A 9,169-nucleotide genomic window follows, 5' to 3' on the forward strand; every position below is an offset into this window, starting at 1 on the left:
CTAAGCGATATGGAGATTAGGCTACGAGGGTAGCTCCAGGAATTGGGTCGATACGAAATTCAACTTGACGTTCGGGAGGAATTCCCAGAAGCTATTTGGAAAAGACATCAGAAAAGTTGCAGACTTCGAGGGTGCTCTCGAGGTCTTTAACTTCCTATTTCCCATTGATCACATGGACTAGGAATGCATGGCACTCCTTTCGGGGAAACTTTTTAAGCTTTGATGCACGAAAAGATACGAAAGTTGGAATTAAGTTTATCGCCATAGATCATGAGAGTCTGACCAGAGGGGAGATTGAGATAGATGACTTTTTCACAACAAAGGATATGAGCACGATTGGGACTCAACCACTACATGCCAATGATAACATCAAAGCTCTTTATTGAAATTGGCATTAGGTCAATGGGGGAAAGAATGATTACTCAGGGTAAGGGTAGAACTTATGAACAAGTCGTTAGCGCTCTCTTTCTCATCGTTAGCCACCTCGACGGTAATTGTTTCGGATTACTAGATGAGGACTATGTTTATGTAGATATTTGAATGAATTACTAATAAAGCTTCTTCGGTACTAGATTCGAAAAGGATACAAGCATAGTATTTGTCGAGAAGAAACGTACTCGCGATGATCGTGGGCTCGGCGGCTGCCTCTTCCTGCTTTATAATCAGTGCTAACCCAGTGTTGTTGGCGTTGTTGGTGGTTGCTGCTTTTGCGCAGTTTCTCTTGAAATGCCCTGTTTCACCGCACCCATAGCAGGCCTAATCGGTACTCGATCCGAAAGCTTGATTGGTTTGTTGAGTTGGTGTTTTGCAGTCTCGAGCAAGGTGGCCCTTCTTGCCACAGCTTATGAAGATCCTCTCACGGCATGGGCCCGGGATACGATGGTGATAATTGCACCTGTTACACCAAGGGAGGTTACCAGCATACCCAGTGATAGGTGCTTGAGCTGTAGGCGCAACAAAAGGAGTAGTGGCAGCTTGAACTGCCACAGTTTCATGCCTCTTGGAGGGTCCTTGTGAACTCTGACCCTTTCGCTTTTTCCAGACACCCTTTTTTACTCTCATTACGCTCATTCTGGTGCTCCTGATCATCTTCATGGCTTTGGGGGTAGATATTACTTCCTAGTCCACTGGACCGGCTAGGATTCAAAAGCACCATTGCAGTCGTCACTGCGGCAGTAACAGCTGTCTGAAATAAGACAAGGTCAAACGGAGGAGAATATGGTGGTGGAGAGTTGTTGTTCCTAGATTTGGGTCCTTTCTTCGGAGGCATGACGATCTAAAATGATTAGGAAAAAGAAATTGAATCAAGAGATATGAAACAGGGGATATCTCATTATGATAGATATAAGGTTCCATAAGCGATGTGCAGGAAAGAGTTATCAAAGCAGATAAACTATCGCTAAAGAAGGAATGAGCAGCAATACTCAGAATGAATTTCTACAACTTACTCGGCTTTGGCTAAAATACTCCCATAGTATTTTATGTTTCGTCGTGACGACGACTCGTTGTTTGGGTATTGGGTAAGTTTTAGGCCTGCTACACACCACAGTCACTCCCAAGCACATGTAGGTCGTGTCTCGAATGAATATAGTTGATCAGGTTATACTGACCCTAGACACGACTGCATAACTGCCCATGTAAGGTTTGGTATACTAGTTCACTATAAACAAGGGCTCTGATACCATTCTGTCACACCTCGAAACCCAGGACGGAAACGTTCGGGGGTGGAGTACATCATGAAGTATCGCAACCAATGTACATAGTAAGCATAGTAAACACAAAACATTACACTACATAGATTCATTACGTTTGTTTGAAAGTAAAATAATACAAGTTTTGTAGATACATAAGTTTCATCAAAAGTAAGACGAGACTTCCATGTGCTCTGTCTTCTGCAAAAGAACGTGGGATACCGGTCTAAGGAGAACCTGAGAATACAAGCAGTTTAAAAATCAGCATAAAGCTGGTGAGTTCATAAGTTGTTTGTTTATGTAAAAAGATCATGTTTTCCTTTGGTTTTCTGAAAATTTGTTATCCAAGACAATCCCATATTTTCTAATAAAGAAAGTTTAGTTAGAATATCTGAAATTTCCGTTTGGTACAACAGTAGATAGTTTAATACGTAGAACTATAGATTGAAAACCCCTGGGAATACCATCCAATACAACAGTAGGTAGTTTTAATACATAAAACTATAGATTAAAGGAAAATATAAAATCCGTGAATAAACTTATATTTTAATACGTATTGTGAGTCGGATAACCATGCTAATATGACATGAGACCTCATTGACGTTCTTCAGGCGTCGGACGATATCTGGAATTTGTCACCCCAGGCATGCTTGCCTAACTGTAGCTAGCAGTTAAGGTGTGGGATTGTTAGTCCTGAATAGATCTATTCACAAATTCCACGCTCTCCCTCCAGGAGACTTTGGTTAAACTTCCGGGAAGGATTTACTGATAACCTGAAGGGTATATTGAAGACTAATCTCACAAGCTAGTATTAAATTATTCACGGTGTACTCGGTCGTTATCGAGTATCATAATCGTTTTGAAACATAATAAAGTATAAACAATTGAATACAAAGAAACTATTTGGCATTATACCCTACTTTAAACAGAAATAAACTAAATCAGACATAGTTTATCTATTGACATTGCATAAAATCCGAATTCATAAAACGAGAATTGAAGATCCCAAATTATTCCCATAATAATTTGAGTGGTTTGATTGTTTCCTTTATTGTAATTGAAATCCACGTAGTTATATTCAATAAAACATCCCTTATGCTCCGCATAATACATAAGGGGTAAAGATATCTAAAAGTTTGCTAGATATTTATAGAATTATATTAGTTTTAAGTTTTGAAAACATTTATAGTTTGCTTGTATTCCCTCCCTGAAAACATTAAAAAACACGGAAAAGGTGTAGCGGTATGAACTCTCCAGATGAGAAATGTGTCGGTTGGATGCTAATTGTCAGTTCTGGGCTTGAAAACACGCGAGGTTCCAATGTAAAATGAAGAGATACATAATTTGTATCTAATTAGACCTTGATATATTAATTAAATAAGAATAAACATTTCCAGATGCAAAAACACTTCAATTCAAGTGTTTGGAGTGACCCGGGTAGCATCTAAGGGGGTGTATGATCTAGATATGGAGTTTGCTCTTCAAGCGTAAACTCCTAAGGGAGTTTACAGCCCCAATGACCATATCCCCATGAGTTTACGGTCGTAAACTCATGGGTGGTGTTCTTGGGTACTTAATGGCCTTATAGCTCTTGAGGGATGATGCTAGGTTTAGTTCTAAGGCTATGGAAGAGGACTAGATCAACTTATGGACCATTTGAGGAGTTTACGGTAGTAAAATAGGAGTTTACGGCCGTAAACTCTCAAGTACTCATTCCTTATGTGCTTTTGTGGTCCTAGATTAATCACATGTGATTCTAATTCATTTTACAAGCCATGGAATGAAATTAGGGCATCATTTGACCAAGTTATAGGAGTTTATGGCCCAGGAACCTTTTCTTGGGGGTTTACGGCCGTGAACTCCTAAGGGAGTGGTTTTTAATAATTTTAAGGCCCGTAACTCATTTGTGGTTGCTTCTAGACTTTATTCCAAGGCTTAGGAGGTGTTTAAGGGGCATCTTAACACCTAGAAAGGTGTTAACGGCCTATGAAAGGGGGTTTACGGTCCAAGCATGTTCTTGGGCCATAAAATCATGTTTACCACTTAAAAGATGTGTTCATGGTGTTCCTAGTCCATTCAAATAAGCTCTTAAGTCATTTCCAAGCTCAAAAAGTGATTTGGGAGGGTTTTTGGGCTCCAAAACCCTTTTTGTGTGTGTTTGCGGCCTAGGGGTGTTCCAGGGCCATAAACACATGACCATGGTACTATTTCATGGTTTAAACACGAATTTGAAGGCTAAAGATGTTAATGTATGAGTTAGGATAGTTGTCTTACCGATTTGGAGCTTGAATTGAGTGATTTTGGACGAAGGATTGAGCTTGAAGAGAGAGAGAGAGAGTAGTGAGAGAGGGTGAAAAGCTTCAAAATCAAGTTCTTTGAACTTTATATACGGTTCGAGTTTCGGACACGGTGGAATTCTACCCGATACTGACGTTAAACGCGACTTTTGGTCGCACCCGATTTAATTGTCGTAACCCGACGTGGTCTAAACTAAAAACTTTTCCAATTACTAATTTGGGTTGTTTTCATGAGTTTCTAACGTGTTCGGATACCCATTAAGTCATAATAAAAGTCTCAATTTAGATAACTTAACTCAAAAAAACGTAATCGGAACAATTCGCTAAAGACGAGTTTTTATGGCCGAAAACGGGTTACGACGATGGAACAAACTTCGGGTTGTCACACTATTTTGGTCTGTGTATATGGTACACTGAACCCCATATAGATAGTGACGCCAGATCTTGAGAGCGAACACCACCGTCCCCAACTCCAGATCGTGGTCGGATACCTTGCCTCATGAGGCTTCAGCTGCCTCGTTGCATATGCTATCACATGCCCCCTCTACATAAGCACCGCTCCTAACCCTGATATCGATGCATCACAGTACACCATGAAATCCTCCATCCCTTTTGGAAGAGCGAGCATCGGGGCTTCGCACAGTCTCTGGCGAAGTGTCTCGAAAGAGGCCTGCTGCTCTAGGGCCCATGAAAAAGCAACACCCTTTCGGGTCAACCTGGTGAGTGGCACGACGATCTTGGAGAAATCCCTGATAAATCTCTGATAATAGCAGGCCAATCCTATAAAGCTCCTGATCTCGGTGGGCGATCTCAATACATCCCACCTCATGACCGCCTCAATCTTGCCCGGATCGTCCAAAATCCCATTCTGGTTGACAAGATGCCCCAAGAACTGGACCTCTCATAACTAGAACTCACACTTGGAGAATTTGGCATAAAGCCTCTCCGATCTCAGAACTCCAAGGATCTCCCTCAAATGCTCCTCATGTTGTTCTCTAGATCTGGAATACACCAAAATATCATCAATGAACACGATCACCAACCGATCCAGCATCGGCCTGCACACCCTGTTTATGAGATCCATGAACATTGTTGGTGCATTGGTGAGCCCAAAAGGCATCACCACGAACTCGTAATGACCATAACGAGTTCTAAATGTTGTCTTCTGGATATCTTCATCCCGAAACCTCATCTGATGATAACCCGACCTCAAGTCTATCTTGGAGAACCAAGATGCCCCCCTGCAACTGATCAAACAGATCATCGAGCCTCGGTAACGGATAACAGTTCTTGACCGTCAACTTGTTCAACTCCCGGTAATCAATGCACATCCAGTGTGAACCATCCTTTTTCTTGACAAAAAGGATCGGTGCTCCCCAAGGTGAGCTACTCGGTTGAATAAACCCCTTCCCCAGCAGCTCCTAAAGCTGCGAGGACAACTTCTGCATCTCCAGTGGCGCGAGGCGATAAGGCGCCTTGGCGATAGGCGCTGCTCCCGGAATTAAATCGATACGGAAATCCACTTACCTCTTGGGAGGCACACCCGACAATTCCTCAGGAAAAACATCCGGGAACTCGCACACTATTGAAACCCCATCAATTGAACTTGGCCTCCCAGCGGCCACTCGCGTGTCCATCACATAGGCTACTATCCCGCCGCAGCCCTGCTACAAACTCTGTCTCGCCCTGGCAGCCGAACAACACGCTGACCTACATCAGGTTCCATCGCCGTACACCGTAAGTACTCCCCCACTAGGGTCTCGTATCGTCACCAACTGACGCTCGCAGTCTATAACAACTCCAAATCGACTCAACCAATCCATGCCCACTATAACACATACGTCCCCCATCGCAATCGCGACCAAATCTATCGGGAAGTCCAAACCGAAGATCTCAAGGATACATCCTCGAATCACATCCGTAGCATATACCGCTCCCTCGTTAGCTATAGAAATTCGTAGAGGTCGACTCAACGCCTCTCCTCAGATACTAATGTGCTGACTAAATGCCAAGGAAACAAATGACCGACTCGTGCCCGAGTTAAATAACAGCAAAGCAGGCACAAAATTCACAAGAAAAGTACCTACGCATATCATCATATAAGCACAATATCTCAACTCAAAAATAAATAAAGAATACATACCAGCCACAACATCGGGCGCTGTGCGAACCCCCTCCGCAGTCAACTGGAAAGCTCTCCCACGAACCTTCGGTGCCTCAGCCTTCACTGGCCGAACCTCAGTAACCCTAGTAGCAGGCGCAGATCCCTGTGCTGACCCCTGATGCAACTCTGGACACTCGACCTTCCGATGGCCAGTCTGGTTGCAATGAAAGCAAACCATAAATCCCTTGGGGCGATCCTTGGCGATATGCCCCTCCTTGCCACATTTGTAGCAAGCATCCGATAGACAGACCCCCTCATGTCCCTTGCCTCACTTCCCGCAAGTGCGGACCTTCTGGCCTCCAGTCCTCGAATCAGCGGCCTTGGACCGCTTGGCTGCCGGTTGAGACTGAGTCGGCTGCCGATCCCTCCTCTGAAACTCGGCCTCCTCCCTGGCCTGAGTCTCCAACTCAATCTCCCTCTTCCGGGCATTTTCCTGGAGCTCAAGAAATGTCCGATATGTCGAGTTCGACACGAACTCCTAAATGTCTCTCCTCAAAACGCCCAAATATCGGCTCATACGTGCCTGCTCAGTAGACACCTGCTCAGGGCAGAATATCGCCCTTTCATGAAACTTCCTGGTAATCATAGTGACTGAATCAGTACCCTGCTTGAGGGTCAAGAACTCCTGAACCAACCGTTCCCTCTCCACCGAGGGAACATACTCATCTCTGAACACGATGGTGAACCTCTCCTAGGTCACGTCTGAGATCTCTGCAACAGTAAAGCTTCCCGTCACGAACTTCCACCAGTCCTTCGCTCCCAAGCGAAGCTGGTTCAATGCGAACCGAACCCTCAGATGCTCCGGACATGAAAACGTATAGAAGCATCCCTCAATATCAACAATCCATCTCATCACAGTGATCGGATCATGCGTCCCATCAAACTCAGGTAGCTTCGTGTTGCTGAACTCCCGAAACAACAACGAGTCACCTCCCTGAGGCCTGGCAGCAGCCACAGCTACGGTAGCTGCAGCGGCTGCAGCCTTAGTCACCACGGCGTACCGCTCATCGAAAGTCTCAATCAGTGTGGTCTTGATAAACCTAAACATCTTCGGAATCTCGGCCATGATCGCCGCTGCCACCTCATTGTGGATCATCTGACGAAGCACTTCGTCACTCACACCGCTCGCCTTAGGTTTGTGGCGTATCCCAACCATGATGTCTCTAAAATATAACATTATAATATTAAAGACTCGCTTGAGCATGCTCACACTCAAAAACTCGACCCTTCTTGTTCCTTAGTACCCAAAGGATTCTTACTTAAAGTGCACACTGCTCCGGTGTCTTTGGTAGTATGGGCCCTTATACTACAGTGTACACTGCATCAGTATTCACCCTAAGTCCTCTTCCTTGGATCCCAGATCACAAGTACTCTATATCTCACTGGCATAGGCTACCTTTCGGTAGACCTCTTATCAGCCCCTCACTGCTACCTACTCGCTCTCAAGCACCACATAGCAGCACAGTCCTTCCTAGGCTAAGGCATCACAAAATCAGGCCACTCTAGTCCTAATATGAATACCTATCCAACTGTAGCATGCATAACATAACATATCATATCTCATAACACATAACGTAAGGGCATTTTGGGGATTCACCATTCGGGTGCTGACTGACCATACACACTGCTCCGCTCCGGTTGTCTCAAAACCTCTTGCTCTTTTAGAAAAAAAATCAGTTTTATCGTTTGAATATTTTCTCAAATTCTCATTTTGAGTTCAGATACGCCCGAAGGTGCATCCGAGTCCCTCAAACCAAGGCTCTGATACCAACTTGTAAAGATGTAATTTTCAAAACAAATTTTTCATTTTTCAACAACCATAATTTTCATATATAAAACATTCTCAAAAGTATTTCACAATAGTTATAAATTCGAAACATATCCGAAGATCACAAATCAAATCTTCTCTCTGTGTGTACGGGTCACGCCGGCGCCTTACCACGGTCCTCGCTAGTACCTGAAACACATAACATAACATCTGTAAGCATAAATGCTTAGCGAGTTCCCCAAATACCACTTACACACATACGCTTTTCCATGCCATACTCTACATGACTTTCCGGTCCATGTGTCTCAGGGGACTTCCGTCCCAGTCCCGGTAGACCTTCCGGTCCTACTCATACCGACCTTCCGGTGCATGTCATAATTACTTCCGGCCCATATCATACATACCATACATATCACATACATAATGCATACAGAACATGCAACACATAGCATACAATACAAGCATCTCATAGCATACAAGACCTTCCGGTCACACATAGGTACCTTTCCGGGTACAATATAGTGAGAAGACTCACCTCGGGTAACTCAGTAACTCCGAAATCTCGGACTCTGTGAGATAGGATCTAGCCTCCGCCTAATCATACCTAACACACTTGGAAATGTTCTTCAACTTATCTGTTACCTGAGAATACAAGTTGGTTTGAAAACGTCAACATATATAATGTTGGTGAGTTCATAAGTATGTTTGATATAAAATTAGTTTGCATCGTCTTGTAAAACCGATAAAATCCGATATTTTCTGAAACAATAATTGTTTATGCAATTGTTGTGATGATCCATAGGTATATGCGTGATTGATTTCAAAACATGTAAAAATGATATGTTTCTAATAATAATTTCTTGTATTATGGTTATTGAAAGTACAAGTGAATAATAATGTTTCCCCAGAAAACCCGATGTTTTCCGATAAAATAATATGATTGTTTGGTATTATTGTATCGTCACAGCGAATGGATATGATTCCCCTTGATTACTTAGATGGTATTGGATCTCTATGTGAGTCGTTATAATCATGCATAATAATGACTAATTCGCCTGTCTTGGCATTCTTCAAACACCGGTTTTGATCAAGATTTTGTCACCCTAGACTGGTCGAGTCTAACTGTAGCAAACAGCTCAGGCGTGGGGGAGTCACCCCCATATAGATCTATATACAAACACTCGATGTCCCTCCAGGAGACTCTGGTTATAACTACATACTACGACCGACACTTATTAGTGTCACCCGT

Source organism: Lactuca serriola, chromosome 4, assembly GCF_051521515.1.
Source record: "Lactuca serriola cultivar US96UC23 chromosome 4, Lser_US96UC23_V15, whole genome shotgun sequence".
NCBI lineage: Eukaryota > Viridiplantae > Streptophyta > Magnoliopsida > Asterales > Asteraceae > Lactuca > Lactuca serriola.